The sequence below is a fragment of the Apium graveolens genome, chromosome 6 (genome assembly GCF_009905375.1).
Source record: "Apium graveolens cultivar Ventura chromosome 6, ASM990537v1, whole genome shotgun sequence".
NCBI classification, from domain to species: domain Eukaryota; kingdom Viridiplantae; phylum Streptophyta; class Magnoliopsida; order Apiales; family Apiaceae; genus Apium; species Apium graveolens.
The window spans coordinates 42,613,480-42,639,115 of record NC_133652.1 but is presented as its reverse complement, the minus strand read 5'-3'; positions in this window follow the sequence as shown (position 1 = coordinate 42,639,115).

Here is a 25,636-nt window from a genome sequence, read left to right as displayed (position 1 = left end):
AAATCTGATCTTCATCATCTAGATTCAGAATTGGTGTTGATGGAATATTGGCATTGTAATCAGCATCCAAAATTGGTGTTGTTGGTGGAGTGAGTTGAGTTGGTAGAGCTTCCAAGTACAGAACCTCAGGCACAACCAAATTATGTATGTCTATTTCAGCACTTATACCTGGGTCTTCAGCATGTACTAGATTAATGATAGGAGACACGGGAGGTGTAGACACTTGCTCTGAAATATCCTCTTGCTCTTGAATAGGAGACTTGTGAGCTGATTCAGCAGTGCGAAGTAATTCAATTACTATAGGTTCTATTGGGATCAGAGATTCCTGACCCCCTTCCTTAGCTGCTTCTGCCAGAACTTCTTCAGAGTATGATGATTCACTTATAGCCCTCCTGGCTCTTTGCTTTTTAAGTCTTTTTGCAGAATTAGAGAATTTGAGAGCTTCATCATCAGAATTTAGCTTTCTAAGCCTTTTGAGAGGCCTAGAACTCCCAGTTTCAGTATCTTTTTTAGAAGAGGTCTTCTCAGCTTCTACAACAACAGGTTCTGATATTGGAACATGTTCCTCATTATCTGACTCATCTCTCAGAATAATTCTCCTTCTCTTCTGTTGAGACTGAGGTACTATCTTAGTCCTCTTGGGTTTGGAAGATGAAGGCTTCACTGGATGTGCTGAAGGTTGAGGTTGAGATGATTGTGTTGGTTTGTAATATGTCCTGATGGAGGGTTGAGTTGGTTGAGGTTGGTGAGAGATAGTATGTTCTGATGGCTATTGTGTTGGCTGTGATGTGTTGGTGGGTTGGAGTGGATCAGCATTTACCAAGATCTGTTTTACTGACTGAGGAATCTGTAAGGGTCTCTACACTTGTTTCTTATTGTCAGCATTTAACAAGTCATTAAAAGCCCTTTTTGCAAGCTTAAAGGGTGGAATTAAATCACTGGCTAGTTGGGGTTCATCAGCACAACAAAACGTATATATAAGCTGACAGAATCTAGCAAAGTATACTACATTCCTATCCGCTGTCATCATATCCCCTATGAAACCTAGCACAGCACTTGCAAAATCAAAATGAGTTTGATGAATAAGGGCATACCCGATTTGCTGACTCATGATGGGAATAGCATCAAAATTGGAGCACTTATTGGCGAATGCCTTAGTGATACAGTCAAAGAAAAAGCTCCATTCCTTTCTGATATTTGATCTTTTCAGTTGACCCAACTTTCCCAAACTTTTCTCATAGCCCGGACTGGCCATAAGCTGCTGTAAGACAGGATCCTCCACTGTTGAGAATGTGCAACCTTCAGGTAAGTGGAGAGCTTTTCGAACTGCTCCAGGAGTAACCACATGCTCGACATCTCCTGATGTGAAAACAATGCTTGGAGTACCAGTAGCACCACTATCATCAAAAAGCCCAGTTCGCCAAAATGTCAGCACTTGTTTGCTTGAAATAGTTTAAGATTGGGTCAAAGCATACCCAATCCCACTATTGTCTAATAAATCTTGCACAAAGTGCAGATCTGATGGAGCTTCAGCCTTATTCAAGATTGCAACATAGTTATCTGGTACAAACTTGCCTCCATCAACAATTAAATCCTTGGGCGCCATCAGAAATAAGTGAGAAATTAGTTTGCCTGAAAGGTGTTTGATGAAATGTCTGTTTAGAAAACCATCAGAAAATATGAGAGAGAATAAGAAAAGAGAGAGAGTGAGTAGAATAAAATGAAAATAAAAGATTTGAAAATCTTTTATCTCTTTTACTTAGACACCCCACGTGACAGCAGTTAATGAGAAGTGGAACAGACCTTTACACCTGTCAGCCATGCAGCAATTAAGGCAAAAGTTAATGGGCACGGTAAATAAGTAATGATTACATTGCACGTTCAGTTTTTAAAAAAAACTGTTCCCACTAAACAAATGATTATTACTGCTTTATCTCACATAAACCAATATTCTGAGAAAATATAACTGTTCAAGTAATGACCAAAAATAAACCAAGTAAATAAATACTGTCACGTCAGTATCAGAACTTGATTATTATCAGAATTTAAAAGTCATCAGAATATGGCTCCTTAACTCGAAAAGTGAATATTTATTCCTGTAATTCTTCACACAAATACTGATTTGGTTTCATCAGAACTTAATCGTCAGAACTACCATCAGAACTTGTCCTCAGAATTTATGCAACTGACACTTAAATTGTTCATCTAAAACAACATTGATCACCACAGTAATTTTCATCATTCATAAGGAGTGTAAGTGTGTGCATTTAGCTAAATTTCAGACAAAGAGTAAAGTCTGATTCACTTCAGTACATCTTAGAAATAAGGCATAACTAAGAACTTTGCTCAAAATCTGTCATTATTCTGAAGTCTACTATAGAATGAGTTCATTCATGAGTCCACCTTAACTGTTTTGTGCTCATTTTATGCATCTTTTGAAATTCCTTTTTACAGTGGCTTCTCAGTGTAAGTGAGTCACGACTGCTTATCAGAATTTATGCTGTTATCAGAGTATTTCTCCAATAATCAGAGAATGTGAAAAGTCACCAAGAAAATTTTATTTTGCTTTTCTAATGCATATTACTTAATACCAGCAATGCACTTGGGTCTTCCCTTCCACATATATTTTTCTCTAGATCTAAAAGGAGAACCTGATATTTATTTCTTTTCTTTTTCTTTTTCTTTTGATAAGTGAGGTTTATCAGCACTTAGTACATCCATAAGATTTACCAACATCAGGATTTAACAGATAAGAAGCACTATTCTAGTTTTTGACTTAGTAATAAGATACACAAAGTAAACATAACTAAGCTCAGTATCAGAATTTGCTTGTGTTAAAAGATTTTCACATAAACAATTACTTCATGCATGGGATCTTTAGTATGTTAAAGACTACTAGGTCAACATCTAGCACAGTTATCCTCATTGGTTTGAATAGTCACAGAAACATTCATATCACTATCAGAGTTTAGAAATTCACATCAAACAACAATCAGTACTTAGAAAATTTCAATTTAAGCACAGAATACACATCGATAGTAATATCTGTAAATACTGATCATAAAGTCTGATGTATCAGAACATAAACTAAACAGATTTAGAGAAAGAACCTGAAACCATTCCAAGTTCGTTTACCAATCTTGTAAAAGTAGCTTCACATAGTGGTTTTTTGAAGATATCTGCTAGTTGTTGATCTATTGGAACAAAATGCAATTCCACTGTACCTTCCATCACATGCTCCCTTATGAAATGGTACCTTATGCTGATGTGCTTTGTCATTGAGTGTTGAACTGGATTACCTATCATAGCAATAGCACTTTGATTATCACAGTAAATAGGGATTTTAGAATATGTTAACCCATAATCCAGTAACTGATTCTTCATCCAAAGAATCTGTGCACAACAGCTTCCTGCAACAATGTACTCTGCTTCTGCAGTTGATGTGGAAATTGACTTCTGTTTCTTGCTGAACCAAGAAACCAATCTGCCTCCAAGAAATTGGCAGCTTCCACTTGTGCTTTTCCTGTCAATTTTGCATCCTGCAAAATCTGCATCTGAGCTTAAAGTCTGATTCTCTAGGATACCACAATCCCAGATCAGCTGTACCCTTAAGGTACTTGAAAATTCTTTTCATAACTTTTAAGTGAGGTTCTCTTGGATCTTCTTGAAATCTTGCACAAAGACAGGTAGCATACATGATATCAGGTCTACTTGCAGTTAGATAGAGTAGTGAGCCAATCATACCTCTATAATCAATAATATCTACTGATATACCAGTATCCTTATCCAATTTTGTTGCAGTGGCCATAGGAATGGATGCACTTGAACAATCTTGCTTTCCAAATTTCTTCAACAAATTTCTGGTGTACTTAGATTGACAAATAAAAGTTCCTTCTTCATTCTGCTTGACTTGAAGGCCCAGAAAATAGCTAAGTTATCCTATTATACTCATTTAATATCTTGACTGCATTAGCTTGGCAAACCTTTTACAAAGTCTGTCACTTGTAGAACCATGTTATTCCCAGTGGACTAACAATGAGATTTACAGAAGGGGGGTTGAATGTAAATCTCAAAACTTTTTCAAGTTTTGAGCAGTTTGTAAGGCTAAGTTTTTGAGTGATCAAATGTGTGTGAATTGCTTGGAGCTGATGCAGACAGATATATATTCAAACACAAATGTAATGAACACAAAGAACTTAAAAACTTTTCTGGTAGATTTGTTGTTCCACCAGAGATGTGTTATTTCAGAAAATCTGTGATTCAAAATTAAATCACAGCTGCTTCCTAGTACAAACTAGATGATTTTCTCTCTTGATATTTCTAAACAGCTCAGGGAAAATTCACATCTAATTACTAGCTACTACTTGGTTTATATATCACCAAGTTTACAAGTGAAGACAAAGATAAAGTACAATTAGAAAATAGTTCTCCACTTGTTTCTATTCCATTTTTATCCAGTGTAATATGGAATTATCTGTTGACTTTCCATTTTGAACCAGACTTAAAACGGCTGCTTTTTCTAGCTGTTCCTGAAATAGGCTACCACATCTCTGTCAATCCATGTGCCTCTGTCAGCTTTGTTAACTGTCACTATCAACTGCTATGAGACTGAGCATCCGTTGAAGCTTTCATCCGTTGATGGCTTTATCCGTTGATGCTCTAGCAGTTGAAGCTTTATCCGTTGAAGCATTAGAGACATCCGTTGAAGCTTTGTTTCTTATCCGTTGAAGGTCTTCAATATCCGTTGACACTTCTTCACTTATACAAACTTACAAGGCATAAAATATTTACAATTAGCCCTCCTATTTGTACATCCATTAGTAGTCAACATGACTGATTATTTCCTAACAACATCTAAGAATTACAGCTTGAAACCAGAGAGTGAAATGTGCTACAATACCAAACTTATTGCTAAGTAAGGCTACTCCTTCAACGGATAGCCAAGATGGTCTTATCCGTTGAGGCTACAAACACTAGATTTCTACTTAAGTGTTTTGCTTAACTTATCATCAAACTAATACACATATTCCTAACAAACCAAAAATGATATCATCAACATATATCTGCACCAAAAGTAAGTCCTTTTCATAGTTGAGATAAAACAATGTTTTGTCAATAGTCCCTCTGTTAAAGCCACTTTCTAGAAGAAACTGAGCTAATGTCTCATACCATGCTCTTGGAGCTTGCTTAAGGCCATAAAGTACTTTATCAAGTCTGTAGACCTGATGAGAAAATTTTGAATCTACAACACCTGGAGGTTGTTCAACATATACTTCTTCTTCCAATTCTCGATTAAGAAAAGCACTTTTTACATCCATTTGAAAGACTGTAATTTTTTTGTGAACAGCATAAGCCAAAAATATCCTTATGGCTTCCAATATAGCAACTGGTGCAAATGTTTCATCATAATCAATTCCCTCATGTTGAGAGTATTCTTTTGCAACCAGCCTTGCTTTGTTCCTTGTAATTATGCCATCACTATCAGTTTTGTTTCCAAACACCCATTTTGTACCAACAACAGATCTATTCTTTGGTCTTGGCACTAGGGTCCAGACTTTATTTCTTTCAAATTCATTTAACTTTTCCTGCATTACTTGCACCCAATCAGCATCTTGAAGAGCTTCTTCCACTTTCTTTGGTTCAGCCTGAGAAAGAAAAGAATGATAGAGACATTCATTTGATGTTATTATTCTAGTTCTTATACCTGCTTCAGGATCTCCAATAATTAAGTCAGGTGTATGTGCTTTAGTCCACTTCCTTGCAGATGGAAGATTATCTCTATAACTGGATGCTCCCCCATGATCCATACTGTCTCCATCAATATTTTCTGATACTCCCCCTGAAATTATGCTCTCTGAGTTGGATCCTTCAGAATTTGAGTTTCCAGATATATCAGAAATTGACCCATCAGAACTTGATGAATCAGAACTTGAAGAGCCTGTTCTAGATTTTGATGCTTCTTGAGATGTGGTTGTATCTTCAATATGCTCCCCCTGCACAGGTGGATTTTCCTTTGGCGTAGTTACCACAGTTTCAATAACATCACAGTTTAACCCATCAGAGTTTGCAGTATCAGGATTTGGACTGTCAGGATTTAGACTGTCAGGATTTACAGAATCAGAATTTAAAACTTCATTCTCAAATCTCAGCTGATCATGATCTTTGAAATCTTCAAGTCCAGTAATCGTCTTATCATCAAAAGAGACATTGATAGATTTCATGACAACCCTTGTTCTTAAATTGTAGACTCTGAAGGCTTTTGTGGAAAGTGGATATCCAACAAAAATTCCTTCATCGGCTTTTAGATTAAATTTGGATAGATGTTCAGGATGAGTCTTAAGAACAAAACACTTGCATCCAAATACATGAAAATACTTCAGATTTGGCTTCTTTTTCTTCACCATTTCATATGGTATATTCCCATGCTTGTTGATAAGTGTTGCATTCTGAGTAAAACAAGCAGTCTGCACAGCTTCAGCCCAAAAATATGTTGGTAACTTTGCTTCATCAAGCATAGTTCATGCAGCTTCAACAAGAGTTCTATTCTTTTTTTCAACAACTCCATTTTGCTGTGGAGTTCCAGGAGCAGAGAATTCCTGCTTTATTCCATGGTCTTTGCAGAACTCTTCCATAATCAAATTCTTGAACTCAGTGCCATTATCACTTTTTAAATTTTTTACAGAGTCTTTGACCAATTTATCCAGTTTTTTGACATGATCAATCAAGATAGATGCAGTTTCACTTTTTGTGTGGAAAAAATACACCCATGTGTATCTGATGAACTCATCCACTATGACCATAACATATTTCTTCTTTACAATAGACATGACATTCACTGGACCAAATAGATCAACATGTAATAGGTGATAAGGCTCAAGAATTGAAGATTCAGTCTTGCTCTTGAATGAAGATTTTCTTTGTTTTGCCTTTTGACATGAATCACAAAGGCTATCAGGAGTAAATACTGATTTTGGCAGTCCTCTCACAAGATCTTTCTTGACTAGTTCATTTATATTATTGAAATTTAAATGAGAGAGTTTCTTGTGCCAATTCCAGCTTTCTTCAATTGATGCTCTACTTAACAGACAGATTGCAGAACCATCAGTACTTGTTGAAAGCTTAGCTTCATAAATGTTACCATGCCTGTATCCTTTCAGAACAACTTTGCCTGTAGATTTGCTTACAACTTCACAGTGTTCTTCAAAGAAATCCACATGATAACCTCTGTCACAGATTTGACTAACACTCAGCAAATTATGTTTAAATCCTGAGACTGGAGCTACTTTTTCAATGATGACATTCCCAAGATTGATATTGCCATATTCCAGAGTTTTTCCCATATTGTCATCTCCATAAGAAACACATGGGCCAGCTTTCTCCACAAAGTCTGATAGCAGGGCTTTATTTCCAGTCATATGTCCTGAACATCCACTTTCCAGAACTAGGATGTTTTTCCTGTTGCCCTGCAATCACAAAGACCACTAATGATTAGTTTTAAGGACCCGGACTTGCTTGGATCCTTTGGCCTTACTAAGTTTATTAACATTTGCAGCGGATTTAGCATCAGAGTTTATGTTAACAGTTTTCTTATCAGAATTTACAATATCAGACTTTGCATCAGAACTTACACTAGAAGGAATAATGCTAACTTTCTTTAAAGAAGGTTTTATTTGATAATAATCATAGTACAAACTATGATATTCCTTACAAGTATAAATGGAATGCCATAAACTACCACAATGAAAACAAGGATTTTGTGGCCTATATCTAACAGACTGACTCTTAACTCCTGATTTTGAAGGTAAGGAGTTTATGTTCTTATTCTTCCTGCAAAAAGAAGCCAGATGGTTAGAATTTCCACAGTTATAACATTTCTTTCTAGGAGTATTAGGAACAGGCTTATAATCATTGCTTTTATTCATTCCTACTTTTCCATTTCTATTTTTCCTAGGTGGCTTTACCTTATTTACATTCTTAACATCTTTCAGCTTATGCTTAAGCTGCTTCTTTGTCATTAAGTCTATGTTAACTTCAGTTGGCTTATCCTGTTTCAATTTGTCAGAAGTTGAGTCTGCCTTAACTTCTGTCTCAGTATCTTTCATCTTTTCAGAATCAGACTTTACAGATTTAGCTACAAACTTAATAGAATTTAACTTTGGCTTTTGTTTAACAACTACAGGCTCAATTTCTACAGTTCCTTTATTATTCTTATCATCTCCATAACCTAAGCCCTATTTCAAATTTCCACTACTTAACAGATTCTGAGTTGTTCTGCCAGAGTTAGTCCAAGTCCTGATAATCACTCTTTCCTTTTCTAACTCAGTTTTTAGAGATTCATTCATTTCAAGCACTTCATCTCTAACATAGAAAGCATTATCTCTATCTTTCTGAGTTTGATGGAACATAACTAACTCTTTTTCTAAATAATCATTCCTCTTTTTATAAGCAAGATTTTCAGAAGTTAATCTTTCACATGTTAAAGTTTGATCTCTACAACTAATGAACATGGTTTTAAGATATCTTCTCAACTCAGTAATATCATCAATATGAAAACCATAAGTTGTTTGAGGTACCTTTAACTCAGCAGCATCAGAACTGCTATCAGCATTTGCCATCAAGGCATAGTTCACCTCACTTTCAGAATCTGAAGTGTATGTCCAGCTTTTTTTTCTTTGTGACAAGAGCCTTGCTTTTGTCACTCTTCTTTCTTGCAATCAGGAGATATGTTGCCTTTCTCACCACAATTGTAGCATTTGACATTTGAGTAATCTCCTTTGTCAGACTTTCCTCATTTGCCTTCAGATTTTCTGAAACCTTTCTTATCAGAACTTGCACCTTTCCTGGAAAATTTCTTTCCCCTTCTGAATTTCCTGTATGCAATATTTGTGATTCCCTTCACCATAAGAGCACACAGCTTCATCATCTCTTCATCAGGGTCCATCTCAGATAGACTTTCAGTTTTTGAATCCTCATCACTATCAGGACTTGATGACTCAGTATCACACTTTGTGATGAGAGCCTTTCCTTTGCTTTTCCTTGAGACAGCCACTTTAGGGGATTCCTCCACAGCCTTAAGAGCAACTGTCCTTGACTTTCTCTCATGCCTCTTGCTTCTTTGATCCATCTCAAGTTCATGAGTCTTGAGCATACCATAAATTTCATCAAGAGCATAGTTGTCTTTTATAGTTATGGCCTTCAAATCCCAACTTTCAGGAAGAGCTAAAAGGAATTTGAGATTAGTATCTTCAAGATCATATTCCTTATCCACCAGTGATAGATCATTCAAGAGTTTGACAAATCTATCATATAAACCAGTTAATGACTCATCAGGTTTTGAGTCAAAGTGCTCATACTCTTGAGTGAATATAGTCTTCTTGTTCTTCTTAATTGAATCAGTTCCCTGGCATCTTGTCTCCAAGGCATCCCATATCTCATTTGCAGTCTTGCAGTTAATTACCCTGTTTGATATGACATTATCAATGGCACTGTGCAGCAAATGTCTTACCTTTGCATCCTTTACAATAGATGAGATATCTTCAGCTGTATATTCACTTTTCTCTTTTGGTACAGTCTGTGCTGGCTGATCTGCAACTACAACAGGGAGCTTGGTTGGCTTATGTGGTCCTTCATTAATTTTGTCAAGGTATTCTGGATCTGTAGCTTCCAGAAACATAGACATCCTCACCTTCCATATGGGATACTCAGAAGGTTTCAGTATGGGAACCCTAATTATCTCATATCGATTATGGATTTGAGTCTTTGGAGTTTCTTCAGTTTTGGTGGGCTTGGTTGGAGTTTGTGTTTCTTCAGATATGATTGTTTTTGGATTTTTACTGTATGTATGTTAACAGATTGCTCTGATACCACCTGTTAGGTCACACACACTGTAGAAGGGGGTTGAATATAGTGTTTACTACAATCAAATCGAATATAAGAACTCAAGTAACAGAACACAGATTTTATTCAACACAATAAACTCTGTTACAAAGAACTGTCCTATCTCAGTGATGAACAAATTATCACGAGAGCTGCTAGGGTTACAATGAATAATATTCTCGATTAAAAATAACACATATAGTATAAAACCTATGTCTGTGTTTATATACTACACAGTTACAAGATAATCTTCTAATTGATATCGAATATAATTCTGCTTCCTAATATATATCAATCAGTTATCTTTTCTTCCAAGTATTCTATCCTTCATAGAATTCTTCTTCATGCATATCTCTTCTTGTTTCAGTCTTGATCTTCTTTCCTTTCAATCAGCCGCCTTCCTTATCTGAAAGTCTCCTTAAGTCCTGATATTATCTCCTGATAACTTAAGTCTGACAACTTAAGTTCTGATATCTTAAGTCCTGACTTCAGTATAAGTACTGATTTCCAGTTAAGTACTGATTTGTCCTGTTAAGTAAGATCTGAAAACTAAACACAAATCATATTAGACATGACATCATAAATATATCTCACACTCCAGTTTAGGCATGTCTCTTACCAACTCCTTTTTGACCAATGTGTTAATTGCCTTGAAATTCAAGCGAGATAGCTTTTTATGTCAGAGCTTGCTTTGTTCTTCTGATGCCTTGGTGTAGAAGCAACAAACACCATCCTTATTTGTTGAGTCAAAATCTGCAACAAACAAGCTTCCTTTCCTTGCTCCTTTTAGAGCAACTTCACCAGTTTTCTTGCTGATAAAAGTGCATTCTTCTTTGTTGAATAAAACTTCAAAGCCTTTGTCTGCAAATCGGCTAACACTGAGAAGATTCACTTCAAGACCAGCTACTAGTGCTACATCATCAATGACAATATTTTCAGAAACAATTTTGCCATATCCCATTGTGAATCCTTTGTTGTTGTCTCCAAAGGTCACCAAAGGGCCAGCCTTCTCCTCAAATTGTGATAGTAGGGCTTTATCACCTGTCATATGCCTGGAACATCCACTATCTATGATCCAGATGACTTTCTTCACTTTGCCCTGCATACAATGAGTTTTAAGTGTTTTTAGCAACCCAAGCAGTGTTGGGTACTTTCTTCTTGTCAACTGATTTAGCAGAAGTAGTTAGAGTAGTTTCAGATAAAATAGAGTTCAATGACTATTGTGCATTTTCCTTATCTGATGTAGACCCAATTTGTGTTTCTTTAAGGTCTACTCTCAATTTGTGGCAACTCTTCATCACTTTCAAGTTGCAAGGGATGCAGTCAAACTTGTCACAGAATGAGTAGGGATTATTTGAATCTGCTTCATTATATTTGCATGCTCCTTCAGTTGGCTTGCTAATAACCTTTTTATAAAGGTGAGTTAGATGATTTACAGAGCCACATTTTTCACACTTCTTTCTAGGAGCATCTGCAATATAAGCAAAATTATTGCTTTTATTTATCCTTATTTTCACATTTCTATTTTTCTTCTTCTTTATTACATCTTCAACCTTGATCTCTTTGACAGGAGACTTTGTGCTTTGATTGTCCATGAGATTTTCTTCAGTCTTAGACGATTGAGTTGAGTTTACACTTTTCCTTTCATTATCCTCATCTGCAATTTCTTGCTTGATAATCAACTCTTCTTCACTGAAGTTTACTTCACAAGCCTTGAACATAGGTGACCCAACCTTTTTCAGCATTGCTGGAACATTTTCATTCTCTGTTGCTTTTCCTTTATCACTTATGTTTTTCTTCTTGTTGTTCAAGGCATCATAATCAAGACCAATAGAAATGTTTGCACATGGTTTGTTTTTCTCATGGTACAGACCAACCAATTCAGGTGCATTCCTGAAGGACTTCAACTTCACTTTATTCTTTTCCAGCTTCTCCCTTAGCACTGCTTCAATTTCATTTGCACACTTGAACTTGTTCTTTAGATATGCATTTTCTTGTCTTAAAGCTTCAAGCTCCACTATCAACAATTTAGTTCCTTGTTTTTCACTCTCAAGCTTCTCATTTATTTTTGTTAATATGCTCACTTCTTCATTTGCAGCCACCATGCTTGTATGAATATGAAACATCTATGTGCTCATCTTTTCAACAGTTTCCTTATATTGATTCACATTCAAATCAATGGTGGTAAGAGTTGGTACCCGTGATTTAGATGAGGATGATTCTATTTGCTCCAAGGCCATGAGTGCATAGTTTCCAAATTCTTTATCTTCATCATTTTCAGAGTCATCCCGACTTTTACCTTCTGCAATATAAGCTTTGCTTTGTTGTTTCTTTAGAAGAGCTTCATACTTTGCTTTAAGTTCAAGATAAGCTTGATCTTTCTTTGCCTTCTTGGGTTTACTGCATTCTGTAGCAAAGTGTCCTAGTTCATCTCAATTGAAGCACCTTATCTTAGATCTGTCAACAGATCCAGTTTTGTAGACATTCTTGCTATCAGAATTGTACTTCCCTTTTTATTTCCAGCTGTTGTCTTTGTTGAAAGACTGTCCTTTACTCTTGAAGTATCTTGGCTTCTTTACTCTAATATTAGAGAATTTTCTAGCCAAATAGGCCATTGACTGATCTAGTTCATCCAGTTCTTCAAGAGTGTAGAACTCATCTTTTTCCAATTCCAGAATGACTTGTTCTTGTGAATCATTTGTTCTTTGCTCACTTGTTGAGGCAACTAGAATATGAGATCTTGGCTCCTCAGTAGATATTTGGCTTTCATTGACAATTAAAGCACTTGAGCCATCTACAACATGTCCTTGGCCAAATCTCAATGATTTTTCTCTGAATCCTTTCAAGTTCATATATTTTAAGAATTCCATACAGAACTTCCAGTGTTATTCTACTCAAGTCTCTCCCTTCCCTGATTGATGAGATTTTCTGTCCAAATGATCAGGGAGAGTAAGCAAGAACTTCAGGTTCACTTCTTCAGCTTCATAATATTTTTCATGAAGCTGCAAATCATTTATCATCTTATTAAACTTTTCAAACACATCGGTAATACTTTCCTTTGGCTTGGCCATGAAACCCTCATACTGTGAAATCAGTATCCTTCTCTGATTTGATCTAACTTCCCCAATTCCCTCACAGAGTATCTCAATATTTTCCCATATTCGCTCGGCAGTATCACAGTTGGCAATGTAGTTGTACATCATATTGTCAAGTGACTCAATCAGTATTAATTGCAAGCTACTATCCAGGGAAACTTTCTCTTTTTCAGGCTCCGTATACTCAGAAGGATCTTTTGGAGCATAATGAGCTGGGATAACCATGTCTCCATCTGTAGATTCCTTAACTCTAACCACAGGAGTGAAGGGCCCATTCTTGAGGATCTGAATGTAGAGTGGATTGGCCATCCTGATAAACAACATCATTTTCTTTTTCCAAAGAGTGTAGTTAGCTTTGTCAAAGGTAGGAATTTTGATGCTACTGATTTTCTGTGTATTCATTCTTCCAAGATCTTGAATCTGTTTACTTTCAGATTTTGCTCTGATACCACTTGTTAGGAAATGAATAACACATAGAGGGGGGTGAATGTGTTTTACTATTTTTGGGCTTTTCTTGAATGTTTATGGTTGAACAAAGTAAATTAAATCTTGTAGTGAAATGTGTTCATGCAGAAATTAAGCTTGCAGAAAATAAAGAACACAAATCTTCAAAACTCACTTAATTTTATATTAAAATTAAGAATGTTTTGCTACAAAATTTCTAGGCTCTTTGTTGATAAAGAGCTTAGCTTCTCCTTGAGAGTGTTACAAGAAATTTGATCTAAATTGTTACTCCTAACTGAAGGACCAGTGTTAACTTTATAATTCAGTTAACTGCTGGTTTACACAGTGTACAATAAGACATGCTATTAGCTTTTCTAAACTATCACTTGTCATTTCTATTTATAGAAAAGTAGATCTTCCATTTCTGGCTTAGCATATCTTTAGCATCTTGTGATAATTTTAATCTTCCTCTGTCAGTTAATCTTTACCATTGATCTTGCACATTCTTCAAGCTGCTTTTTGTAAACTTGTCAATCCAGCTGTTTGGATTGTTTGTTGATTGTTAATCTTGAATATTGAACTGGTCTGTGATTTTGTACTTTGAGAATTTTACTCGAGACCTCCAATTAGGCATATAGAGATCTTGACATCTCGATAAGTATAATAACTTATCGAGATCTCTAATGCTCTAGTGAATTTGACTTATAGAGGTCTCTGAGTTCTCGAATGAAACTTTAGCTTGTCGAGATCTCTCAGCATCATGTCTTCACTTTGTCTTATCGATAACTTAGAGTTCTTTAGTGAATTTTGACTTATTGATACCTCTGAGTTCTCTAGTGGACTTTGTCTTATCGATAACTCAGAGTTCTCTAATAAATGTAGACTTGTCGATAACTCTGAGTTCTCTAGTGAATAAATGACTTGTCGATATCTCCAACCTTCATGTCTTCTTGACTTGTCGATATCTCTCTGAGTTCTCTAGTAGCTTTCCCGACTTCTCGACAAGTCATTTGGAGTTCTTGAATGACTTCTCTATAAAACTAAATCTGTGACTTGTAGAGATCTTGACTTAGAGTATTTTTATCCAAACGGATTTATTCAACTCCAAGCTTCTTCAAAATTCTTCTGAGGCACGATCTTCTTGATCTTCTTCCAGATAGAATCCTTAGGCTTGATACTGTTTCAGGAAAAAGATTCCAGTCTGCTCCTTTGGATTTTTACAGACTTTAAAGTGTTACAAGTATAAATACAAACTAAGATAACAATACAACTTACTTAGGGTTGTCAATATGACTTAGTCTTGTTGAGATACAGGCATGTCTTACACAACAATCTCTCCCAATTGGTGAGAAGATTGCTTAACACATTCATGCCTGTTAACAAGACTAACCCCAAGCTTAACAGATTATGAAAAGTAATAGTTCATTTTTCTCCTTAGATCAGATGTCCATTTAGCTTTGCTTCACACTTTGATCAGGAACACTAAAGATATTGTTATCTTCAGTAATCTTTGGCATCATCACTTATAGATTACACATGAATTCAGCCAGTTTTAGAGAGGTAGGTGCTTCCACAATCTTCTCTATAGGGATGCCCAATGCTTTGTTCAGGTCAAGAGCATTGAACTCCACAGCTACCCATTTAATACTGCAGTTTACCACCATTATCATCACTTGGTTGTCATATACATGAGTGGTGATAATAACACTATTCCAGAATTCATTGAGAACATCGAGATACAACAAAGGGTTTATTGTTGGTGCCTCTACAAGATACAAATCATCCACAAACTTCCCAAAACAATTATCAGGTGTATCATGTATGTGATGGGTCAACAAAAGCAAGATATTTTGTTCCATACTTGGGGATTTCAGCTCTCATGGTGTTGGTGTTTGATGTCATTATATGAATTTGACTGGGTAAGTGTTTTTGAGACAGAGAAAGCTTGAAAGTTTGAGAATGGTGAAATATCGTAATAATTAGGTTAATTGAGATCTCGAACGCGTGAAGAGGGGTTATGTCGAGATTTCTTGGTATTTATAGTGTAGAGTTATGACTTACCGATAAGAGAATAATGAACGGTTAAAAAGATATGTAGAGAAGTCATGTGGCTTATATAGAAATCATGTCGAGATATCATTTTATTAACTTTTATCAAGAACTAGATAGTGGCATATCGATACGTTGTACAAATACCCATCTATCCGTTTGGACTGATTTATTCTAATTTATATTGAAAATATAACATAAAATTGGAATTGATTTTATATCAAAAAAATTACTAAAATAATTTATTGAATTAAATTATTCAAGTTCTGAGTTATCGAGATGCCTAAAATTGAATTGTAGAGAACTCCATATCGATAAGTATATCGAGATCTCTACATTGCTTATCGAGAAGTCATAAAAAGACTTATCGAGAAGTCTATCGAGAAGTCATGAAAAGACTCATCGAGAAGTCTATCGAGAAGTCATTTAAGACTTATTGACAAGTTATTTAGACTTATCGAGAACTCAGTTCCCTATATAATTTTGTATAATGTGATTATGTCTTATACCAATATCACATATTAACAATATTAATTGACATTTGGACAGCTTTTCTCATAATTAGAAAAATTCCAATTTAGGCTTATTTATAGAAATAAATATACAGAGAATTTTGAAATATTTATAAACCATATCCCAGATTGTGATGCTCTCAAACCCGGGGGTACTGATTTAGGGCTCACGACATATATCAAACAACATAATCAATATAAATAACTAACCCCGAGATTCTTAACAGGATAAGATATGAAACAAGATTACAACTATCAACTAGGAGTTTAAAATTACATAACCAACTGAATTAAACTTAAAACTTCGCAATTCCGATTTGGAATTGCCAAATAACCCAACTGTATCTGAAACTTATAAAGTTCACAAAAACTTAAGCGATCCTCCCACTTGCCATCTACCTGGGCTGGAATAACAAACCTAAAAGTCTACAAGGGGCAACTATAAATACTGTGCGCCTAAAGATTCCCATCTTCTTGCTTAACTACCAAGTTTAGATCAAAATAAAATAAAGGAGCAACATGGCTCAGTAAGTAACTATAATAACAATTATACCCAATAATCTTGGCAACAAAAGTCTATTAGTGAACTTAATTAAGGTTCAATGTAAATTAGGGTTTGATCTGAGGCTTATGAAGAAGGTAATAAACAGGGTACAACAATTCATATCAAAGTATTTTTCTTTTCAAAACATTTCCATTTCTCATCATTCCATATCAAAGTCTCTGAGTTCTCTATAAGAGAATTTGGCTTATCGGGATCTCTTGTCTTCATGTCTTCACTTTGGCTTATCGATATCTCTGAGTTCTCTAGTGGCAAATAGACTTATCGATATCTCAGAGATCTCTAGTGATATTTTGACTTGTCGATATCTCAGAGATCTCTAGTGATATTTTGACTTGTCGATATCTCAGAGATCTCTAGTGATATTTTGACTTATCGATATCTCTAGAGTTTTCTAGTGAATAAATGACTTGTCGATATCTCCAATCTTCATGTCTTCAATTTGGCTTGTCGATATCTCTGAGTTCTCTAGTAGCTTTCCTGACTTCTCGATAAGTCATTCTGGAGTTCTCGAATGACTTCTCTATAACACTTAATCTGTGACTTGTAGAGATCTGACTTAGAACATTTTTCTAAAAACAAATTTATTCAACTTCAAGCTTCTTCATAATTCTTCTGAGGCATGATCTTCTTGATCTTCTTCCAGATAGAATTCTTAGACTTGATACTGTTTACAGAAAAAGACTCCAGTCTGCTCTTGAACATTTTTACAGAATTAGATATAATACAAAATGCAAACTTAGATTACAATATAACTTAATTAGGGTTGTCAATTTGACTTAGTCTTGTCATAGTGCAGGAATGTCTTGCACAACACTCCGGCTCTATACACTCGGCTGAACCACTGTTACATGGCCGCTTACGCCTCCAATCTTTAGGATTTCAATGAAAACCTTTATATTGGAAAATCATTGTACTTTTTATAACTTAACTTTATTTTAAAACATTTACCGACCCTTGAAATCATTCATACTCTTTCAAGTCAAAAATAATTCTTAGTTTTATTTCAGGGTACAATAATAAGAAGAAGAATCGAGAACTAGGGTTTGAGTAAAGGTTTAATTTAGGCATTAACAACACAAGGTACAATCAAGCAAGGGTTATCAACTTAAGGGTATCAATCAACATAACACCATCAATGCAATATTATCAATGAAAAGTAAGTATCAACGGGGTAAGGTTTCCGACAAAAATGCAAGTGTTATCAATGGGTTATGTTTTAGGTTACAATAAGAGGTTATGAGTTTTTAGAAGGTATTAGTTTAAGCAAAGGTGTAACATTAACATAAATCATATTACCATTTAATCCATCTTTTCATATCAGAATCACAATCGTTATCACTATAAGAAGGGCATATTTACTTGCCTCAATTGCTTTCCTTTTTTATCTGAATCGGGTTACTGTCACTTAAAATCATCTTTCCTTTTCTACTTCGCACTTCCTCGCTTTCCAAATCTACAATCAACAACCCCTAATAGGGACCTCATAATAAAATGATGTTCCCCTGAACGTCTAAACTTTCTACCCTTCCGCGTTAAATAACATACTTATAAGCATATGCATTCACCTTATAATCACATTGTCACGTTTACATGTAATCATAACTATTTTTTACTTATACTCAACCCTTCATCGATTTTACTTTACTATACCAAGTAACCATATATATACACCTCGATCACACATAACACGTATCATCATTCACATATTATAAGTCACGTAACCACGATCAATAAAATAATCATATTTGTGTACTTATCATACCATTCTTTACACAATCCTTATTTCTCACTTCAGAGACTCTTACATTCCATAACTATTTGACGATTACATTTGCATCGAAATTTTGACATGATGTTGTACTTATTTACTATCCAATTTGCACAACCAAACACCTATCACAGATACATACTTTTTTTATACCCAATCAATTAAACTTCGTAAAACCAAAAAAGGTTCTCATGAATCTTACAATCATAAGCTATATTTTCATACCCAAAAAATTTGAATTTTGTAAAAAAAATGAATCAAAATCTCAAAAATAATATTCATAAAATCTGAAAATTCATAATTTCAACATGCAACTCAACAAAAATGTATTAAATAATTTATCAAATTCATATACCACTAGCAGTTATAAAATTTAACCGGATTTAAGAAAATTTGAAAGTAAAAATCTGTAAAAATTTGAACTAACACACATGAACGCATACAAACGAGTTTATTATCGATTATTAAGGCTCAGCATAGCATCATGGCATCCACCGGCTCGTCGGAGCTCATCGCCGGTGGGACAAGGTTCCGAAGGTTCTCCAAATCGGGGCTTCCTTCAATGAAAACCTCACCATCTTCTTTAAAACACATATTCCATTCAATTTTTCATAAAAAATATTCAAAATTTGATGGTTTAATTCGAAACCCCGAAGTGGATTATAAAAAAATCGAACAATACACACAGCTATACATGGATGCAACCCGAATAGCTTAATTAGGAAGTGAAATAAGACCGGAGTCTGGTCTCAATCGCAAGAATCGGCCGGAAAACGAGAGGGAAAGAAAATAGATATAGTGATTACTGACAGAGGTTCAAAAGAAAGGGAGAGCATCGGAAAAAAAGGGAGAAGGGGAATATATGTTGATGTGGAAGGGGTACTTTAGTAATCTGCAATTTCCTTTTTATTTTCTAGATTTTCTTTTAATGCCAAATGCTGAAAACAAATTAAATAAAATATTAGGATCCAGAATAAGGGTGAAATAAATCTGAAACTTATTTTTAAAATGAAGATCACAAAATTAGATGTCCAGCCATATTTTTAAAAATAATTTTCGAGCGAGCGGTTTATTTTCTTCGAATTTCGCAAGTTAATGCACAAAATAGAAATAATTCTTTTAAAAATCATTTTAAAATATTGAAACCTTATAATAATTCTAACCTTTATTTTTAAAAAGTCTCCAGGACTATTCCAGAGATAATAAAATAAATTTCATAATTTACACGTACTCTGATGATTTTAGAAAAATATTTAGAGGTCAAATAAACTTTATTTTTCACATAATAAATCATTTAACAATATTTAAAAATCTTATAATCACACCATCAATCATGTAAGGGTCAAATAACATATATTCATGCATCTCAATCGATCAAATCTTATATCTGCAAATGTTCTTATTTAAACTTTATTTATAATTACTTTTCCTATTAACCGACCAATCGATAATTCAAATAATATTACAGCTTGATATACTCATAATCAAATATCAAATAATCATATGAACAAATAAAACCCTTTAAATCACATATTTTCAACATACTCCACTTAAATTATTTTCCCAATCATATTATTAATTCCACTTTTCATTTAATCCATCTTTACGGGTCGTGTTAGGTCACACACACTGTAGAGGGGGTGAATACAGTGTATAATACAATCAAATCGAACTTTAATATCTTAAGTAACAGAAAACAAACTTTATTAAAACAATAAACTCTGTTACAGTATGGAACTGTTGCCTCTCAGTGATGAACAAATATCACGAGAGTTGTTAGGGTTACAATGAATAATCTTCTCGAATATGATAACACTTATAGTGTAAACCCTATGTCTGTGTTTATATACTACACAGTTACAAGATAATCGCTAATTGATATGGAATATAATTCTGCTTCCTAAAATATATCAATCAGATATCTTTTCTTCCAAGTATTCCATTCTTCACGGAATTCCTTCTTCATGCATATCTCTTCTTATGTTTATCTTGATCTTCTTTCCTTTAATCAGCTATTGTCCTTATCTGATCGTCCTTCAGCACTTAAGTTCTGATATATAACTTCTGATGATTATCTCCTTATAATATAAGTACTGATATCCTTAAGTCCTGACTTCCAGTATAAGTACTGATCAACGGTTAAGTACTGATTTGTCCTGTTAAGTAAGATCTGAAATCTAAACATAAATTATATTAGCCATGACATTATCAAATATATCTAACAATCTCCCCCAACTTGTAAATTAGCATAATATACAAGTTTAACAGATGTTTGATGATGTCAAAAACATTAAGTACAAATGCATGAGAATTAGACTAGATAACTACAACTTATAGTCCTTAAAGCTTTACCAATATTCAACTTCTGATAACAACTTCAGTCTGTACAAATATCAGAATTTAAGTAGTTGTAGATCTTCGACTTGGCTTCATCATCTGATCTCTCTGAAGTCAGGAGTTGTTCTGAGATAATACTTCAACAAACATCTCTCAGCATATCTGAGTTCATCAATCATTCTCCTTTTGGCATCTTTAAGCTCTGCAGTATCTTCACCAATTTGAAAGATTGCAGCTCTGAGATCATTGATCTTTGCTTTTCTTATATCCTGATCCAGTCTGATCAAATAAGCTTTATCAGACTCAAGATCGAATTCAACAGCCATGTACCCCAGAAAGGTAGTTATAATCTTAGCAGTGTTGGGCTTCATTTCAACTATATCACCATTGTGATCTCTGTACTTTAGAATGTATGTGCTGTCAGACTTAACAGAATAAAGCCTTTTCTGTCTCTGAATCTGTTCTTTCAAATAGTTTGCAGCAGTTCCTGTTATTCTGTCATCCACTTGAAGTAAGAATAGTACATGCTCCAATTCTTCAAAATACTTCAATGGAATGGCATTTTGTCTTATATGATAAACCCTACCATCTGTCATGAAATACAACAAGATGTATTCTTTCAAGTAGGTATGGTAAACCATCTGTACAGATTCTAGTTGATTCAATCTCTCAGGAGTTGCTCCAATACCTGGTTCACTCAAGGAAGTTGGATCATTGGTAGTGTTATATATTCTTCTTTCATCAGCACTTCCCAATCCAGTTTTATCTCTTGCTTCCTTTCCAGTAACTACTCTTGCTTCAAAACCACTTGCAGTAGTCTTCAAAGATTGAGTCTGTTTTGCTTTAGTGAATCCTGGTAAGAGTGTCTTTGGTCTATCTTCTGATATCAAGTTAACTTGAGCTATGTCAGAGGTTACTTGCTTCTTCTGAATATCAGAACTTACAATTTCTTGACTCTGAACAACTTGAGTCATGTCAGAGGTTGTTTTAAGAACTTTTCTTGAAGTCAGAGCAAGATTATCCTTTTCATCAGTAATTTCTTCATCCTCGGGAGGCACATAAACCTTGATAGGTTCACCAACCTTTTCTTTACCCTTGGATCTTGGATCTATCTGCGGTTGTGATCTAGCCAATGTTTTTTCAGTATGTGTCCTTTCTTTGATCACAATGCCTTTGAGTTTTGGAAGTGGCTTTTTACCAGAAGCTTCAGATTTATATGTGACTTTCTCTGATTTAAGCCTGGCTTCTTCTTCCATTAACTTTCCAAGTCCATTCCTGGATTTTCCTGAAGAAATAACTGTCTTGACATTTCCTCATCAAGATCTAAAAGTTCATCAGAACTTATCCTTTTACCAGCAGCAGAACTTATTCTTTTCCCAGTATCAGAACTTGTCCTGTGACTTGTGATTTCAGCTTTTCTTGATGTGAATCTTCTACCTTGACTATGACCTCTACCCATTCCAGGGTTTCCTTGATCATCTTTTTCATCATCCTTCCCTGTCAGTGTCTTGTCAGTCTTGCATTTGGACTTAATTACTTTCTCCCCCTTTTTGGCATCAGCAGGTAGTAGAAGAGAGATAAGCAATTCCACTAAGGATTGGATTTGAGTCAGTTGTGATTGCTGAGAAGCTTGATTTTTTAGAATATCATCAATCTGAGCTTGTTGATGATCTTGAGTCTTCTCAATATAAGCAATCCTGTCAAAGGTAGGTTGGAAGAACTTTTTCTTATCAATTTTCCAAACTTGTTCATGTTTGATAAATTCTTCCTGAATCTTGTGTAGCTCTGCATGAGTAGTTGAGTGAGGACCTTGTAGATGTTTAGTACTCAATACAGTGACTCTAAGTTGGGTTTTGAAATCATCAGAATTTAACATTTCATCAGCTTTAGTCAAGTGCTCAGCAAGATGCTTTTCAGTTGGAACACATGAAACTGAATTCCATTCCTTAGAGGAACATGTCCTGAAGGACCTGCTACATCAGCATCTGCAGTTGGAGCAGCATCACCAGTATCTCCAGCATTTACAGCATCAGAACTTACAGAATCAGTATCCTCTGATAAAATAACAGTATGAGTAGCAATGGAGGCTTCAGCATCCTCTAATTGCTGATCTGGTTCTAAGTTCTGATCAACAGCCATATCCTGATGCTCACCTAAAGTCTGATCATCAGCATCTTGATGCAGAGAAGGTGTTGTAGATAACTCTGGAGTTTGAACAGCATCAGGAACAGGTGTTGTTGAAGTATTAGTTGATGTTGGAGCTTCTAAGAGAATTACTTCAGGCACAACCAAGATTTGAACATCAATATCAGCATTTGTGCCTAGATCAACAGGAGACACGGATGGTGTGTTAGCCTTTTCAGAAACAGCTTCCTTAGATGGAGTTGATGGAGAAGAAGTGATTGGAGCAAATTCCTTGTCTTGTGAGATCAGAGATTCCTGATCCCCTTCCTTAGCTGCTTCCTCTTCATCATCTGAAACTGGCCTTTTTGCCCTCTGTTTCTTGTATCTCGTTGTTGATTTGGATTCCTTGGGAGTTTCAGGAACTATCATTCTTCTAAGCCTTTTGAGAAGCCTAGATCCCCCAATTCCAGAATCCTTCTGAGAAGTCTCTTTCTCAGCTTCACCTACAACAGGTTCTGAAGAAGGAACCTGGTCCTCAGTATCAGATTCATCTCTCAAGGCAATCCTCCTTCTCTTTTGAGGTGTTTGAGGAACAGTCTTTGTCCTCTTTGGCTTGGAGGATGAAGGCTTCACAGTAGGTGCTGAGGATGAGGGTTGATCAGTCTGTGAAGTGGAGAGATAGGATTTGAGATATTTCCTGAGGGTAGGTTGAGTAGAATGAGTGGTAGGTGCTGAGGATGATGGTTTTTGAGTGTTTGTTGTTGGTTGGACATCAGAGTAAACAGATCTATAAGTATCAGGATCAGCATTTACTAGGATCTGTTTTACAGACTGAGGAATTTGGAATGGTCTAACCACTGATTTCTTAGTGTCAGCATTTACCAGGTCATTCAAGTAGCATTTTGCAACTTTAAAAGGTGGGGTTGAGGAACTGACTAATTGAGGTTCATCAGTACAAAAAGTATAAATAAGTTGACAGAATTTAGCAAAATAGATAACATTCCTATCCTCTGTCATCCTATCCCCAATAAAACCAATTATACCAGTTGCAAAATCAAAATGAGTTTGATGTATAATAGCATACCCGATGTGCTGACTCAGAATTGGGATAGCATCAAAATTCGAACATTTGTTCCCAAAAGCTTTAGTGATGCAGTCGAAGAACTTGTTGGCTCGAAAAGACTGAAGGCTGAGTTAATGCATACCCAATCTCACTGTGTGCAAGAAGATCTTGCACAAAATGCAATTCAGATGGAGCTTCAGCATTATCAAGAATTGCAGCATAGTTGTTTGGAACAAACTTAGCTCCATCAATGATTAAATCCTTAGGTGCCATGTGAAAAATTGAGATTTAAAAGTGCCTGTTAGGTGTTTGATAAAATGTCTGTATGAAAAACCAACGTGAGAAGAAGAGAGAAAGAGAGTAAAAGCAAGTAGAGAGAAAAAGTATGAAAGAAATAAAAGATTAAAGAAATCCTCTCTCTGTCGTACTTATACTCTGAAAAAAAATGTTACCGTTGGACACCTGTCAGACATGCAGTAATAACGGATAGTTACTGGGCGCGAGAAAACAGTCTTCATTACTTGCTCACTTGCCTGTTTTTAAGGAAAAACCGTTCCACTTACCCAGATATTCCATTAATCAAGGTGAAACAGTTTTAATTCAAAATTGAAACCGTTCCCACTGATTTAATTAATTTTCACTGCAACATTAATATTCTAAAAAGAAATCAAGTTAAAGTGACCAAGATAAATTATATGAGTAAGTACTGATAAAGGAAAATCAGAACTTAAATTAAAACAGAATTAATATGGTCTTCAGAATATGAATAATTATCAGGATTTATCAATGCATTACAAAGTAACTTAGAGACAAAATCTTGAAACAAAAACAAATTTCATTAATATATCAAGAGAATACATTCATGAAATTGAAATTACATCAGTACTTATACAAGATTTCCCTAAGCCACTAAACCTAACATCAACAGCCTTAGTCCTAGCTCAAGAAGCAGGGCAAGGCTGATGATGAAGAAAAATAGGAAGAAGACGAGATTAAATCATTTCTTCTTCCTACTCTCGACAAACAGAATGGCGAGTCGGATGATTCGCTCTTGCTGGCGGAGAGCTTCCAGCCTTTCCTCCTCCAATCGCTCCAGATGGCGATGGTAATCCATATAGAAGAACAGAAGGTGGGTCAGTACCTCCTGTGGGACAGAGTCCCATATCTCCTCAGGAATGGTCGTGACGTTCCTGCTGCCAGTCGGCACAGCTTAGCTCCATATTGAAGTTTTGGTAGTTCAAAAACATGTTGTATCTGACCATTGTGTTTTTGAAAGAAAAAGTATGAAGGTAAGTTTGTGAGAAAGAATTTGATGGGAAGGCTGATGTGAAGTGGCTGCTTATATAGGCAAGAGAATGCCAGGAGACGTAAAAGTATTTAATGCTGACAGGTAGAATTAATTCTACCTCGTCTCCCCAGACTTGGAAAAAGAAAAACATTCATTGGAAGGAGAAAACATGGTTGAATGCGCACAAGAAACAAGTAAAAGTGGACTGTTCAAGTACGAATACCATTAACCCTAACCATAGTGACTATTAATCTTCCACTTCAACATATTCTAGTTTGAACCGAGACTGTTATCAAATTTTATCCACAGATAAGTCAAGTAAAGAATTAGACTATAATATCAGAACTTAGACTTATATCAGAACTTAACAGTCATCAGAACATAATTTCTTAACTCGAAAAAGGAACGCCTATCTGAGTAAATCCACATACAAGTTCTGAGTTATACTCTTCAGAACTTAATCGTCTGAATATGCAACCAGAACTTGTCCTCAAAGTTAGTGCAAAATGACACAA